Source organism: Orbicella franksi, chromosome 5 (assembly GCF_964199315.1).
Source record: "Orbicella franksi chromosome 5, jaOrbFran1.1, whole genome shotgun sequence".
NCBI lineage: Eukaryota > Metazoa > Cnidaria > Anthozoa > Scleractinia > Merulinidae > Orbicella > Orbicella franksi.
This window is the reverse complement of record NC_138149.1, coordinates 22872401-22889637: the sequence shown is the minus strand read 5'-3', so window position 1 is coordinate 22889637 and position 17237 is coordinate 22872401. Positions and strand designations below refer to the sequence as shown.

Here is a 17237-nt window from a genome sequence, read left to right as displayed (position 1 = left end):
AATAACTCTCCTGTATGCCTTTCGAGGCCAAGAAGACTAAATTCACCGTCTTTTCGTTGAATCATGAATTGTACAATTTAATTAAGAGTGCCTTTAACATGAAATTGGAGTCTAAATCAACACGAACGTACCGATATCAAAACTGCGGCGGAGAGCTAGTCTATCGCTTTCTAAAGGCCTGAATCGTCCTAAATGGACTGAACAAGAGCTTCCTATATCGAGAATCGAGAAATTGAACTTCAAACAAACTAGGCCATAGTTAGCTGTAAGCGAACACTCAACATGTTGTCGATACGTCAACTATTGCCCGGAAGCCACGCAAATGAATTTCTTCCGCGCTAGCGAATCACAGACAGTTCTGATAGTTAGCTAAGTCGAGAACGCCTGAAATTGATAAAATAAGGAAAATTCTACTCACGATCAGCGCTTGAACTCACGTTCTTCACTCTGCTCGTGGCCATGTTTTGCTCGCAAATAGCAATGTCCCGGATGTACATAAATTTTGTCGAGGGCGGAACGGCCATATCCAGATTTCAACATATTTTCTCTAAGTCTTTAGCTACATCAAAGTTCAGAGTTCGATAAATAATGAAAAAACAAATGCCTAAATAAATGAAACATGCGGCAAGGAGTTTCTACATTTCATGCTGGGTAAGATTTACAAGCTACTGTCGTAGCGAAAGCAAGAAAAAAATTTTAAAAAAAACAAATAAATCAAAAAACACTTGATTCAGTCTTTAACACCGTTTTCATAAATCCAGACATATATTTCAAGGGAACAAGACTAGATGACCCAGAAAGGTCGAAAAACAAGCGTGTCTAATTTCTGTCGATCTTTCTAAAGCATCTAGAGTCAATCTAGGGAATTCCCTGATCAGTTTCGGACATTCTGTGCCAATAATTATTTTAAGGGAACAAGACTGGATGACACAGAAAGGTCGAAAAACGAGCGTGTCTAATTTCTGTCGATCTTTCTAAAGTATCTAGAGTCAAACTAGGGAATTCCCTGATCAGTTTCGGACATTCTGTGCCAATATATGTCTGGATTTATGAAAACAGTGTTTAACACTTTGCACCAAAATAGCGGGCATGTTTTTGGAAAATCGGTCAGATATATGCTACTGCTATTAATAAACTCCGGGGAGGGTACCCCCAGAAAAGTTGGTTGGGGGTGTGCGGGCCGCTTCCCAAAACCCTTACCCTATTTATGACCAAAATCTGCGATATTCCCTACCTTATTTATGACCTGACCATTAAATCAAAACCCTGTTTCAGACCTGCGCTATAATACGTTCCCTAGTTCAGACCAATGTTAAGTTACCATAAACATAATTTTTGAAGGGCTTTTGTTAATTTTCTTTTCGATAATGATGAAAAAGTGGCTTCTTCTTAAAAGCATACCCATATCAAGGCTAGAGTGCAAAAGCCATACCCTATTTATGACCAAAATGGCCAAAATTGGCTGAAATCGATACCCTATTTATGACCAAAACGGCTGAAAAACCATACCCTTTGGGGCCGCACATACCTATATAGCTCATATAAGGAAGTACACCCCCGGGTAATAAACACCGCGATGTCATTGGCTTCACAAGCACTTATTACTCTCAAACGTCAGGACACCCTTGATGCGGCTTCTCACTTTTAGCAAATTGTGGAGGAACAGTACCACGACAGAATTAAACAAAAACGTCCGTAAATCACTTCATTCGATATTAGGGAGTTTAAGCAAATCACTACGGCTGGTGCTACTACGGCTGCCGTGACTGAAAGGGTCTGGGGAGAGTACGTCTCGGTGGTCTGCCAGATTTTAAGTTTAGCGAGTAAAGCGAAATAAAAAGATGAAAGAAACATCGGCTAAGGAGTTTAAAATCTCTTTTATTTAGTTTCTCACAGCCAAATGGCTTCACTCAAAGGACGATGGCCGTTATTCGGTAAGACGAACAGGTTATTTCTGAGCGAAAGCGAATGCCATACACTTTGTACCATAACAATTTGATGGATGAAATATATAATTTCAGAGACAAATATCTCAAAGAATATCGAGTGAAGAACACAAATATACCAATACTCAAAGAAGCAAAATAGCATTTTATAGTTATCCAGATATAAAACATCTTCACCAAACCCTCAAAGCAAACTTAACCGAAGAAAAACAACCTCGTGCTCAACACGAATATTTCACTTGACTCGCTTCGCCATTCCAACACCTTTGCTAAAACTTATCGTAAATTCAGGATACGGATTTACAAGCTTATGAAAGGCAAACTTGACACAATCTTTGACTTAAATTGAGTTTAAAGGATATAGTATCCAATGGAATTCTTAAAATGCCGAGATGTCCGATGAAAAGGGCCAAAGAAGCGAAATAAACCCGACGTAGTAGCCACTACGGCAAAACATCCAGACTCACGTAGTCAGATTTCACGCTACGGCTGGATGCAACCGACGTACATGCGCAGAGTCTCATTTTGGGGGAAATTTACTTCCGGCAGCCGTATCAGAGCCAACCGTAGCGCTTTGCTTAAACTCCCTATTATCGAAATACTACCTGTGCATAATACCCGTGTCAATAGATTGGCCAATAACTTGCGTAACGAACTAATAAATATGTTTTTATTATGGTCGATCAAGTTTGACCTTAAGCCTTATTTCTTTCCACGCATACATCACAAACGTGTAACAACAGAACACTGCAGTAGGAGGCATGTTCGTCACATGCATCGTTATGCTTGCAAGAACGATTTTATATAAATAATTCTAGCCTCACCTTCCTGTCTTTCCTTCAAACGGTTTTCTACGTCCTTGCATTCAGACTCAACAGCCTTAAGTTCTAGTGAGAAATCCAAAACCATAAGTTAATAAAAGAAATAGTGTCACAGCAGTAGTACTAACTTCTCCACCCAGCGAATTACCGCGCATACGGTGGGATAATTAAGTGTAGAGTGCGAAGTGAACTGAGGACCTTTGGAATTAAATGTGGAAAGTTAAAAGGCACGCATTAAATAACTATATGATATTTGTCCTCAGGACACAGCCTAAGTAGGCTTACGGTTGTTGTTAGGAAAGCCAACATTTGACGGTTGCCATTTGAACTTCAATAAATGCACAGTTCTTCACAGGAATAGTTAATTAGGCTACCCATTGGTGGTAGCGAGCTTTTTTTATTATCGAAACAATTGTGCTTTTTTCGTTTAAATTTACGTATAAAGTTTCTTCTGTAATTTCTTTACTTTATACGAATGTAACCGTCGGAGATTCATGAATAGTTGTTTAAATTGTTTAACGTTGTAAAAAAAAAAGCATTAGGTTATGGGCCCAGGACAATGTTGAGTTGAGTCATGCTTGAGTTGAACAACGCCTGTGCATTTTGGATTTACGCAGGACTTTGGACTTATTACGAGTCCCATTTTTAGTCTGTTGTGTACATGAGACATAGAGGAGAAGAGGTCGATCGAGAAACTTGACGGGAGTAATTGGAACACTTGGAAATTTCAGATATGAAACATTTACTAATAGAGAAAAGATTGTGGGGTCTTGAAGCCCATGAAAGATATTACCGACAAACTTGTGGCAATTGGGGCGCCTCTTTCCGAAGAGGATCAAATTGTGACTGAAACGAATACTGTTTATTGTTGTGACTGCGTGACCGTCAATACCTCTTTGTTTAATGTGACATACCGTTTAGTTGTCGGCATTACCTTTCATTCGAACACGTGTAAGTTACGAGCGCATGTAGAAGAAGATTGATCGAAAGAATGCCAGCGTCCGCCCCGTTACAGTGACTTTGTTAGAACGTTTACCAAGAAGTTTCGCCGCCCTTGTCACCGCCATCGAAGCTACAGTGCATGGTGTTCACATAGATTATGTTCAGCAAGCAGTCATGCACGAGGAAATGAAGCAATCTGAGCTATCCGGTCAGTTGAAGGGAGCTGATTCAGCACTGACGGGGACCTTTTGGAGAAATACGTCACACGATCGACCATGTTTTGGATGCGGTAATGTGGCTCATATTCGCCGTTATTGTCCAAGCGATTCGCCACGCTATCCATCTATATGTTTTGGATGTAGTGATGTCGGTCATATTCTCCGTCATTGTCCTAGGAAACGTGAATGGTACAATGCAAAGATAGATGAGAATGAAGAGAGTGGACAGGGAAATTATGATAACGATGGTGAAGCCGTTTATGCTGCAGCGTTTATGGCGTCCGTTGGGAGCGTTAAGTTTGCGGATAAAAAATGTATCAAGTGATAAGACGAAAGAAAAGCACGTTTTCATGATTTGCCACAAATTTGATAAGCCTGTAAACGTTGCACTAGGAGACGGTCGTGTTGTGAAAGCATTGGGATCTGGATGCATACAAATGAATATCCTGTTTCCAGGAACACCTAGAAAAGTTGTCTTGTATAATGTGTTATACGCGCTTAAACTCACCTGCAACCTGTTTTCTGTACGAGCGACGGTTGCTAAGGGCAACGCTGTCGAATTTGGCCCTAATCGTTGTTATATCTGGGATGGAAATGGAAAACTTAGCGGAATGAGGTCAAAGGCTGATAAACACCATCAACTAGATTGTCAAGTTATCTCTACTGAGTATGCCTCAATTGCGTCATCTCGTGGTAGCGACCTATGATATCAACGTCTCGCACATGTGAATGAGTCACGCCTCAAGAAATGTATTCAGAATAAATCCATGCGAGGGATTGACATCGCGAAAATGACTGAACTGTAGTTTTGCGCAGGATATTTGGCAGGAAAGATGTGTCGAAAACCGTTTCCCGCAGTGGGAGAGATCCGGTTGGTGCATAGTGACTTCTACGGTCCAATGTAAACACGGTCAATTGGAGGGGCAAAGTATTTCGTCACGTCTATTAATGATTACACTCGGTGCTGCGCTGTACACTTCATGAAACACAAGTCAGAAGTACTCGACAAATTTAAGGAATTTGAAGTCACAACCTACTAACCATGTTGGCAGAGCGATAAGAACTTTGCGAACGGGCAATGGTGACAAGTATTCGTTTCCTAGCGTTTGCAGTCGAGAATGATTTGCTGATTCATCAGATAGATGTGGAGACAGCTTTAAAGAAATTTACAAGCAGCAACCGGAAAGATATGTGTATCCTGGGGAAGAACATTTTGTGCGCAAGCTAGAGAAGTCACTCTATAGAGTAAAGCAGTTGTCCAGATGTTTAAATAAAGCTTTTCGGGAATGTGTTCAGAAGATTAGCTTCACTCAAGCCTCGGCAGATCCCTGTGTATTCATCGTTCAAGATAAGGAAAACAAGCAAGTATACCTTCACCAAGGGCAGTACATCGAAAAGATGCTGGAGAAGTTGGGGCAAATAGAAGCAAAACTGGTGTCAACACCTGCTGATTTGAACGTTAAGTTGCAAAAGGAAGATGGTGTTAGCAGACCTGTAGATGCAATCTCGTACCATTCCATCGCTGGGAGCCTACTTCATGCTGCAATCGCAACTCGTCCGGACATCCCCCAAGCAGTGGGAGTCGTATCGAAGTTCCGTGCAAATCCTACACAAAATCATTTAACGGCAGCAAAACAGATTCTCAGATATCTGAAAGGAACTGTATCTCTTGGTTTGAGTTTCAAGAAGTGTGCTGATGGAAACCTGACGGGTTACTCAGATGTAGACTGGGCGAGTGATGTGAATGAACGTCGCTCCACTTCAGGAAACCCGTTTTCATTGGCTAGAGGAGTAGTGAGCTGGCTGAGCAAGAAACAGGCTACCATTTCGCTGTCAACAGCAGAGGCGGAGTATGTAGCCCTAGGTACGGCCACCCAGGACGTTATCTGGCGCAGTTACTCGCAGATGTAGGAAAACATCTCGAGGAACCCATCGTAATTCATGAGGACAACTAGGAGCAAGCACATCACTTGAAATACGCTATTACTTCGTTCGCGAAAGAATGCAGAACGGAGCGATCGTTTTGAAAGATGTTGCCACTGATGAGATGATTGCAGATATTCTCACGAAGCCTTTGCCCAAATATCACTTCGAGAAGCTTGTCACCGAACTAGGAATGAAAATTGTCAAATGAGCAACGTCAAAAGTGGGAGTGTTGTTTTTATGAAATTTACGTATAAAGATTATTCTGTTATTCCTTTACTTTCTTCGAATGTAACTGTCGGAGATTGATTAAAAGTTGTTTAATGTTGTAAAAAAAAAACATTACTTACTTCGTTCTCAATTTAGGAACTTCAGTATTCTTTATTTGTTTTGAAGATAAGACTGTTTTCGCAATTGAATTCCAGCTTCGGTTGCGATGAATTTTTTAGATTCCTTTAGTATACTTTCCAGATGTGAATAGACAAATTTGACATTCTGATTGCACGAAAAGCTAGGCTTATGACGCTATATACAACATTTTTAGGCCTGGTTACTAAGCTCGCCACCTTTGCCATCTTGGCAAGAAACCATAGAATTTCAAAGGATGGAAAATTTTCAGAATGACTGCTGTTACCCTTGAACCAAAAATCTTTTCAAGGACTCGTATTCAAGGCATTTAAGAGACGTTAACAAAGTGGTTAAGTTGATCGCCAGAACGTTAGATCGATTGACCGAATTTTTTTTTTTTCAAACTAAAGCTACTCATTTTTAAGCGATGACGTATTGTGTGACGTCATCGCTTTATGCTGGCGTGCATGCATTCCTTTAGATAGTGATTTCGCATAGTTTGTCGCGTTCATGTCCGTGCGCTTATGTCGCGCACTTTTTAACCCCCTGTGGAAGCGAAATGCACTACGGCAGTTCCTTTGCTGCTTTCCTTTTGCTGTTTGTAGGTTCAGCGGAGTGCTTTTAATTGTAGCTATTAAAAAAAGATTTAGGGGTGAATTTTGGTTTATACAGTATCGGATAAATTTGCATTCACGGGCAAACTCATAATAAGAACATATCCTCCATACATACAAGTTTAAATAGACAAGTAAGTCGCACAGACGATAGGTGAAGGCTTTGCGGCTTTCCTTTGCTGTTTGTAGGATCAGCGGACTGCTTTTAATCGATATGACAAGTATACAGTTAAAACAACAAATTAATTTCCGGTGAGGTAATTAGTGTTGCCAAATATTTTTAAAGATAATAAGGTGTAGATTTCAGAGAGTAACTTTCCTTTGCGGGTTTCCTTCGCGGCTTTCCTTTGCTTTTTGTAGGATCAGCGGAGTGCTTTTAATTTCAGCTTTTAAACCAAGATTTGGGGGTTGATTTTGGTTCATACAGTGTCGAATAAATTTGCGCTCACTGGCAAACTCGTAATAAGAACATATCGTCCATACATACAAATTTAGATAGACAAGCTAGTCGCACACGCGATAGCTGAAGGGTCTACATAAAATTTACGGATTGGTAGCGCAGTTGTACTTTTGCCAGTCTTGAAGTGAATTGAATAAGCATTGTCTGAATTGAAAGAACACTGTGAGAGCACTGTATGAGCATTGTATGAGCTCTGAAATATAAAGTTTACAGTAGTGATAATGAAGTCAGGGTACGATTTATTTGCAGTTTTCAGTTTTGTTATGAAGTTTTGGAAATGTGCTATTTTATTTTTTCTTTCAACGAAAGAGTGGTTGTGATTAAACAATCGATAATCGTTTTGTCAGGGTAAAGACAATACGAATTTTCATAGATGACAAGTATACGGTTAACAACAAATTAATTTTCGGTGAGGTAATTAGCGTTGCCAAATATTTTTGAAGATAATAAGGTGTTGATTTCAGAGAGAGAAACATTCCTTTGCGGGTTTCCTTTGCGGCTGTCCTTTGCTGTTTGTAGGACAAGCGGAGTGCTTTTAATTTCAGCTTTTAAACGAAGATTTGGAGCTGGATTTTGGTTTATACAGTGTCGGATGAATTTGCGCTCACGGGCAAACTCATAATAACATATCTTCGATACATACAATTTTAGATGGACGAGCGGGTCGCACACGCGATATAACAAGTCAAGAGAAAATCACGCGATATGACAAGTCAAGAGAAAATTATTTTCTCTTGAACCAGTATATGCTTAAAACAACAAATTAATTTCCGGTGAGGTAATTAGCTTTGCCAAATATCTTTAAAGATAATAAGGTGTTGATTTCAGAGAGAGGAACTTTTCAGCGGAGTGCTTTTTATTTTAGTTTTTAATCTTTCTTTTGGGTTGGTTCATTTCGCTGACCCCCTAGCACATGGCCTAACAAGACGGACCTGGTACATGAACTACTTGAATGAACGACCAATGGACTATCCTAAATGTAAACCCCTAAAATTTCTAACACAAAAGTTCAAGAATCAGTTTGTCTGCTTATGTTCCAATCTTCTAGGAACAATTTTTAAACGTCAACGCTTCAGTCTGCATGCATTGCGTGCCGTTTATTAGATAATAATGACAACTGAGAATGAAGTCAACAACGATAAAACAAAAGTACCGCATGAATTTATTTTTCGTAATGTTTTGCTTGTTTGTTATACTGCCGAACTCGATGAGTGAACTGATTCACAATCGAGGTAAGCTTACATCTGAGCTTATTATTAAAACTACGGCTGCATACATTTATCCAAACGAACAATTGCGTCTGTATTTTTATGTCTTGGTCCGCTATTTTGTAGTCCTTGACATTCACTTATGAAGATTATACTAAAACAATTATTCGCCTCAGGCTCAGTGAGTAATTAACAATTATTCCATGAGCGCGCGTTGGATATGAGATGGTAAATGGCCAACGAGGCCCGTAGGGCCGAGTTGGCTATAACCAATCTCATATCCAACAAGCGCGAATGGAATAATTGTTTTATTAAATTCGGTGCGTTTGTATTCTTGGAAATATAGCTTAATTTTATTGGGTTTTAATTTTACAAAACGACCGGAAGTCGATGTGACAAAAACAACAACAAGTGGAAATCAAATGACATGCGCGCCGTTTGTAAAATTAGTTGAATGAAAAATTTGAGAGCGAAGCAAACGAATTTGTTGAATGAAATTGCAATCAAGTAGAATTCAAGAAACGTCTATCAAATGAAGGAGATATAACCTTGGCCAGAAAGTTTGAAAAGCGTTCGAGTTCGATTCATGGAGAAGAGCCAAATAATTGTGCACTTGCACATTGCCATGGTAATAATGCTGCGGAAAACTTTGATCGCCATGTGACACATACGTTGTGCCAAAATTATTCTCTACAAGATCTCTCTCAGGATTCCCTTGCTTTGAAAGCCTTGGCATTTCGAGCTGTATGTGTGGAGCTCATTGTTAGTCAGTTTTAGAGTCAAGGACAGAAACTATCCTAGCGTCAGATTCATCTTCAGAATCTCCGAGGCCACCCTGGTGGTTTTTCGTGGCTGGTAAAGAACCGGGCTTACTTCGGGTCAGCTCAAAACACTCAACTCCTTGAGGTGTTTTTCGCAAGGACAGAATTGTTGGCGCTAGCTGTTGTTGATTCTCTCGTCGTCGTCGGCCAAAAAAGAGACTGAGATAAAACTAGGTCGTCCTCTGTAGCTGTGCGGGATTCTTGCTCTCGGCCGATCCGAGCTTGCTTAGTCGAACAGTTTCCTCATCTGCTCATTGGAAACTGGTTTCTTATGGACTACGCCGGCAATTATGCCTGTTTTCCTGCGGCCTTTTACAAATGCATATGCTCTAATAATTTATTTGCCTGGTCAGAGATAATGGAAAACGATTTGTTGTGCGGCGGCGTGTGAAGGAAATGATCAACTGGCGGCTTTAATGGATTTAATCAATGAACTTTTGCAATACGTGTCATCTTTCTTCCTCGCAGACGAGTAAAAACACTTCAACTGAACATTCAGTTCCTCTTTTGACATTTCTTATATCGGTTTCGAAAATTTGGTGCCACCAGGACTAGCAAGCCATTCTGTTCAGGTAAAATTTGTTTTTGTTACATAATCTTCATGAATGTGTAAAATCTCGCCGGTCATATTTTAATTGTGCAACTTTAAGGGAAACTTAACGTATACGTACCGTTAAATAATCTTATCTCGAGCTTTGTGGCTCTTTTGTTGTTACTGGGTCGGCATTGTCCATAATTTCCTGTATTTGCTGTGTAGATAGCTCACCGAATGTGCTTTTTTTCATCCATTTTTTTTGTCGACGAAACTTTGCTTCACGCGAAAAAGCTCATGCCGAGCGACATTTGCCGCTTTCATTTCCATATAAGGTCAAACGCAGGTATAATGGCTGGTAACCGAGATCCAGTGAACCAATCAGAAAGCTAGAATTGCATTATCCGAGGCTGAGAATTTAATAATGGTGAATATTCACCTCAACTGTTTCTTGGTGAATATTGACCAATGTTTGCTGAGCCGAATAATTGTTAAATACTATGAGCAGCTCTTTCTTTTCTCTGCAGCAAAGAATATTAACCATGGTTTCATTCAGCTGTTCCATTTAGGAATTGGCTCAAGGAGTTCTTTGATCTTAGTTTAAGCTTGGGTTAAGAACATTTATCGAATGTCCTATGCTTAATACCCGTGTCAATAGATTGGCCAATAACTTGCGTATCGAGATATTGAATATGTTTTTATTATCATTATTATGCTCGATTAATTTTGACCTTAAGCCTTATTTCTTCCCACATACCTCACAAACGTCTACAAGCAGAACACAGCAGTATGAGACATGTTGGTCACTTGCATCGTTATGCTTACAAGAACGATTTCATAGAAATAACTCTAGCCTCACCTTCCTGTTTTTTCTTCAAACGGTTTTCTTCGTCCTTGCACTCAGACTCAACAACCTTGAGTTCTGGTGAGAAATCCAAAACTTAGCTCTTATTAACCGAGCTGGAGGTCTGTATGGGAGAATCTTGACCGAGGTCGTGAGTACAGACCGAACGCAGTGAGGTCTGTACACACGACCGAGGTCAAAATTCTCTCATACAGACCGACCTAGCTCGGTTAATAAGATGTTTATTATATGGCAAAGAAGAAAACTTTAATTCGTTTAATGTAACTGGTTTGCTGACATTTTGCTTGCAAACGGCGATGAGCTCAACATAAACCTGCCGAAATTTGCTCGTCCTCTTTAATTTACTTTTTTTTTTTTTGTAATCAGGCTTTTTGGCACTTCCATAAACGATTGAGAAGAAAATAAAAGAAAATGGTGAACATTTTTGCATTTTAGTTTGCTTCTTTTTCAACGCAAAATGAAAGCGGTCTAGATGCCGGTCTAGATGGCGGTCTAGATGGGAAAATCTAGACCGCGGTCAATATCGATTTCAGCCAATCAAATTCGTGAATTCGGTAGTTCCCAGTCCTTATGAGACACAGCCATATAATAATATAGGTTAATAAAAGAAATAGTGTCACTGCACTACTGCTAGCTTGTCCCACCCAGCGAATTGCCGCACTTCAGTGGGATAATAAAGTGTAGAGTGCGAAGTGAACAGAGCACTATTGTAATAAGTAAAAAGGCATGCATCATAAATATTTATAACATAGCCTTAGCGAAGCGCGCGTTCTGATTGGCTAATACGCTCGATCCATTTGCCCTCTTAAAATATTATGTACTATTATTATTTATTGTGGGTTGCACGCTAACGTCAGTTTGTTTATTTGTACTTTTTCTCGGCAATTTTTTGCATCGATGTCGACACTTTTTAAAACATAATTCCTAGTTTTTTTTCCCTAAAATATGGAAAGATTTAATCATTCTTCCGAATATGAGCAAGATTATTCCTGTGAGCGACGAAATTTCGAGCTCAAGTTTTCCGACGGGCCTCCGCCTAAGAGATTTGCTAATTTAAGCGAGAAGGAGTTGAATCAGCTGGTTGAACAAAGGCACTCGGCACTCGGAGACGGACCAAAAAACAACTAACTGGTCTGTAGCAACCTTTCGAGGTTAGCAATGCATAGCGGGAATTTTAGAGAGAATTTTCCAGCGATTTGGCGACAATAAAATTCAGCACAAGCTTTCATTGTAAAACTTTTCTGGCGTCGAAAGCCATTTAAATACTTTCGGCGAGCAAAACTTGCACATGAGAGTTTCTGTTATAAGTCTTGCATACGAAATCCTTCTGTTCCAAAAACTTTAAAGATAACAGTTTTTCTGAGCTTTAATAAAGGAAGTTTTATCAAATATTGGTAGTCTCTGATGAATCATTAAACTTAAGTTCCCTGGTTTCAGTTTTGCTCGATCGCTCGACTCGCTCGATCGTGAAGTGAACTCCTGAAATTGACGAAACAGCCGCTCGAAGGAGCGACTGCATCGTGCACAAATATAAGCATACATTTCTAACAATTTCCTTTAAGCCTCAGTCTTCTGTTCATTTAAGCTTGTTTTATCAAACAACGAAAGAAAGAAAGCCATTCTTGTGTTCAAGTTCAGCCTTAGACGCGCAACTCATCAATTTAAAACGAAATGGAAAGGAAAACGAAACCCACAAACCTGCTATTCAATAAGAGCATCTCAAAGAGCTCAAAGCCAGGGGTGCTTGTTTGCTTTCTTCTCCACTCTCGCTTTTAAGAAATGTCTGGTTCCATATTGTTCTTTTCTCTTGCCGAAGAGGCCGTGAAGGACAGAGAGCTCAGCAACCAAAAGCTTCAACCATGTGCAGTTGGTTTTCAATTCTCCGGAAAACTGATCCAAATTTAAGCTTGACTAAATTTTGAGAAAAAATTTTACCGAATGCAATTTTCATCTGTTCTCAGCTTGAAATTTAGGTTAACGAGCAGTTTGTAGTTGTCTGTTTGCCCGAGATCGAGAAAATGCAAATTACAAACTCGCCGCGATCCAAGAAAAATTTTGATGTGTCGCTTTCTCATATTTTTGACAGACCATTTTCGCGCGGTTTATCGCGCTTTTGACTTCATGTAAGCCGGACGATATTCAATATATACTCAAAAGTCTCAATGTTATAAAAGAAACGGTAGGCATGTGTGCAACTATCGAGTTATAGATGCACCTGGGAGGTTTGCTAAGCACTCAAGAAGTTAGAGTCGCACTCGGCTATCGCCTCGCGCGGCGTTGACAAAACCAGGATTGGACCGGATCACGGATCGGATCACGGACCGGATCACGGATCGGGTCACGGATCGGATCACGGATCGGATCAAGGAAAAAAATTCAAAATTCAAAATTTTGTTGAGCAAATTACACTAGAGTGACTACTGTGAGCAGAACGTTTTATTTAATTCAGGTGTGATATTCCTTTATTCTTTTATAATATCAAGCCAACTGGGTGCTGGTCACAGACGAATTTTTTTCAGGCTGTTGGGTTTTGATTGCGATGATCAATCATGTCTTCATATCTTTCTCCGCAGTTCAACTATATGATATTTCGTATATTCACTTGCACTCTTCACCATGTACGGGTATATTACGAACTCACAATGTGACCAACTCCCAGTTGGCTTGATAGCTCAGTTGGTAGAGCACTGCACCGGTATCGTAGAGGTCATGGGTTCGAGTCCCGTTTAGGCCTGAATTTTTTTTCAGCCTTTAATTCACGACTGCTTAAGTTGTGTGTATAATTGCGATGATCAATCATGTCTTCATATCTTTCTCGGCAGGTCAGATAAATGATATTTCGTATATTCACTTGCATCAAAGGTAAACTGTCATAAAACGAGTCAGCATGGTGATAATAGGACCAACGTATGAATCGAAACACAAAAACTAAAAACACTACAAAAATTAAACACCTGATGATTTCAAACTATTTCCGTTTTTGAGACAAGTCTATACTTTTACAAGATGTGAGTTTGGAATACGATATTTCGCACTGCAATAAAACGAAACAAACCATTTGTATTTCAAGGAAATATAACTGTTTATAGGAATAACATCGATAGTGTTAACGATAACGCAACTCCAGAATAAGCAACATTTTAGGAGTTATGTCACGATTTTTAGAGTCATTTTTAGGGTCGTTAAGAGTTGCCTTTAAATAGAATAAAACCTTAAAATGATCGTGTTCTAGGATAAAAAAAACACTTAAGAGGCAAGAACAAATCCAAACGAAATGAGGATCGTTAAGGATGGCAAAGATTAACGAGGACTGCAAATGACGAACTTGAAAAACTAGACTAGTTTTTTCAAGGCGCGCAAATCGTGACGTAGCTCCTTTGAAGCAAGCCATGTCCATAAGTTTTCGTACGTAAGTTTTCTCATTAACTGTAACGTTAACTGTTATGCTCACATCTGACACGAAAATGTAGCCGAGAATTAGCTACTGATACGAACAACAATGTTAAAAACGAGAATGGGAGGTTCACGCAAGCTTCGAGCCAACTAACGTTCAAATATAACTACATCTGCCTGTTCATTACAATTTCATTTCGTCGTAAATTAAGCGGTTATGTGGCTTTTTAAATGACCTCTTGTCATTCTCTGTAATTAACATGTCATTGCGTCAAATTCAGGATTCTTATTTTCATTTAACATATTTTAGTCTTCCACTTTTATTCTTTATTTATTATTATCTTATAAACGATTTGATTTTTTTAAGAATTTTTTTTTCCTTTAAAACTTTGTTTATTTTTTTTTCTGTGATCCGATCCGTGATCCGATCCGTGATCCGATCCGTGATCCGGTCCGTGATCCGATCCGTGATCCGGTCCGGTCCGATCCAGGTTTTGTCGACACCATCGCCTCGCGCGACTCTTACGCTTCTTTCGTGCTTTGCAGCCTCCCGCGTGCATATATTTAACAAATCGATTCCATGCTGCCGTGCGTCTGTTCAGTAATAGATCACAGATGAAGTTAAAACGTGGTAAGAACAAAAAAAGTGGCACACGAGGCGATAGCCGAGTCTGTCACTGATGTTCTTACCACATTTTGACGTCTTTTGTGATCTATTACTGAACAGACGCACCGCAACATAGAATCTATTTGTTTCATATAATAACGAAACAAACTACTACAGATAAAGCTTTTTTCCATTTCAAAATCTCTCAACATAACTCGAAAAAAAAGTCGGCCTTTACCCACTTTGGCGAACACGAAAAAAGCCATTTGACGTAATCTATTGTCTATACAAAATGAAACAATCCCATTGGCTGCTATGCGTAGCAAAGAATTGTGATTGGTCCAGGAAAATCACGCCACTGTCAAACTTGACTCGAGTGTCGCTTCTCGTGGAATGAAAACTTAGAGCCAAAGCAGAATTGAACTGCGAAGTCTACAAATCTTAAAGAAAATGCTGAAAAGTCAAGTCAGTTTTTGTCATCCGAGCAGCCCAGTGAGGCGAAAAGCTTGGACGTTGCCTTGAATATTGCAGGAGTTGAGAAAATACGCTCGGAAAACGTGCGGTTATGGTCAACCTGGAGGCCATTCGATTCGATTTTTGAATGAAAGGAGCGTTAGTGACGGTGGAAATTTGTGTCCTCTGTGGTTTGTGATTCTCAAATCAGTTTGAAATAGTGTCGGAGACACCTTTAAGCTGCAATACAATTCGCCGTGAGCTGTAGTGAGCTATACTTTGCTCGCTGCTGTGCCTTGACACGGACTGGAACATTCGCATCGGAAAGCGAGGTTCTGTGTTTATTTTAACTGATTTTAAGGAGTGATGTTTTGATGTTTTATTCCTGACATCAATCAGTGTGTCAACAATTATTTTGAGACTGAGAAGAGTTGAATTTTTTCAATAAATTAATCTCATAAACATTTTGTTTATTGGGTTTGTTAAATTCGAGATAATGCAATGGCTCTCGGCTTACCAAGCCCAATTTTGTGTTTGGTTTAGTCTCGCTCGACTGCCGACTGAGACTGCTCGATATTTTTTCTGGGTCATTTTCTAAAAAGGAAACGGCTTTATCTTTCTCGTTCCTGCTGGACTTTTCTTCTCGTACCTGTTCAATGCCTCGACAAGATATTTTAGTACCTTATCTTTTGCCTAGTAATGTAAAACATTATCTAAATTCTCAAAACTTTCCGCCATTTTAAAACACAGAGGAAAAAACTTTGTAATGATAACGTCATTCGTGCGTCTGTCCTCTAATAGATCATAGGCGAGAACCAATCAAAATGCGAGAATAACTTGGGTTATTATATAAAGCTCGATAGTTGCACGTTGCATGCTTACTTTTTCTTAACTATATGATATTTGTTCTCAAGACACAGCCTATGTAGGCTCACTTCGTTCTACAAGCAGAACACAGCAGCACGAGTTATGTTGGTCACATTCATCGTTATTCTTGCAAGAACGATTTTATGTAAGTAATTCTAGCCTCACCTTCCTGTTTTTTCTTCAAACGGTTTTCTACGTCCTTGCACTCAGACTCAACAGCATTACGTTCTAGTGAAAAATTCAAAACCATAAGTAAATAAAAGAAATAGTGTCACTGCACTAGTACTAGCTTGTCCGCCCGGCGAATTGCCTCGCATCAGTGGGATAATAGAGTGTAGAGTGCGAAGTGAACAAAGCACTACTGTAATAAGTAAAAAGGTGTGCATTAAATAACTATATGATATTTGTTCTCAGGACACAGGCTATACAGGTTTACTTCATTCCCCATTTAGGAACTTCAATATTCTTTCATTTGTCAGAATGTAGAGCTGATTTCGCAATTGAAGTCGGCTTTCTGTTGCGAATTTGTTAAATTCCTATACTATGAGCACTTCAAAAAGTTTCTCTTGTTAGCATGCGTTCGTCATCATTGAACAAATCTTCAATTTCAGTGAACGCCTGCTAACATATATTTATTGAAAACCACTGTAACTCTGGATATATTTGACACACTTAAAAACTCGTAAAACATATTAGATGTACTCGTCGTTTGTGTAAGAGTTCTTGTTCTTCAACCATCTTCCCTTCTTGATGATGGACACTGTCACAAAGTATCTAAAACTACTAATGGAGAAAACATATTGATATCTTATTGATATGATCTTCATGCTTGAAATTTCACTGTTTTGGATTACCGACTTTCACACCTGGTATGTTACCAACTGGCTCCCGCGAATGTCTAGGCAAGCATGTACCAGTATGGCACTTTGATCTCGAATGTTTACAGGCTCGTAACTCAGTTTTATTGGTACTGGCTTCCTGTTGACCAATCTCTCTTTACATTCCTTCAGAGTTTTTTGAAAATGTTCGTGATGGGAGCTGCCAGTAGTATAGGACTTGGCGGTATGAGCGCATTTTACCAAAAATGCTTCTCCATTTCGAAACTAAGAGTAAAAAACGCTCTCCATTTGAAAATCATGAACATAGCCAAAGTCAATTTTTCACGTTTCTTAAATCAACTCGTGTTAAGAGCCCTGAAAATCATTTTTTTTGTCTAAAA

General features: G+C 39.4%; 1 long non-coding RNA gene and 1 pseudogene across 2 annotated transcripts in view; one reads left to right on the top strand and one right to left on the bottom strand.

The window, feature by feature from the left end:
- Positions 1-5153, top strand: part of LOC145487135 (uncharacterized) — a 35466-nt gene extending 30313 nt beyond the window's left edge. The window contains exon 2 of the long non-coding RNA XR_014049356.1: positions 5115-5153. This is a non-coding gene — a long non-coding RNA (uncharacterized LOC145487135). The remainder of the gene's footprint in view (positions 1-5114) is intronic.
- The window catches only part of LOC145487085 (uncharacterized), a 179651-nt pseudogene that overhangs the window by 89277 nt on the left and 73137 nt on the right, over positions 1-17237 (bottom strand). The window contains exons 6-8 of the transcript XR_014049351.1: positions 16184-16246; positions 10693-10755; positions 2771-2833 (exon numbers count right to left, since the gene is read on the bottom strand). The product of XR_014049351.1 is annotated as an uncharacterized LOC145487085 (transcript). The remainder of the gene's footprint in view (positions 1-2770; positions 2834-10692; positions 10756-16183; positions 16247-17237) is intronic.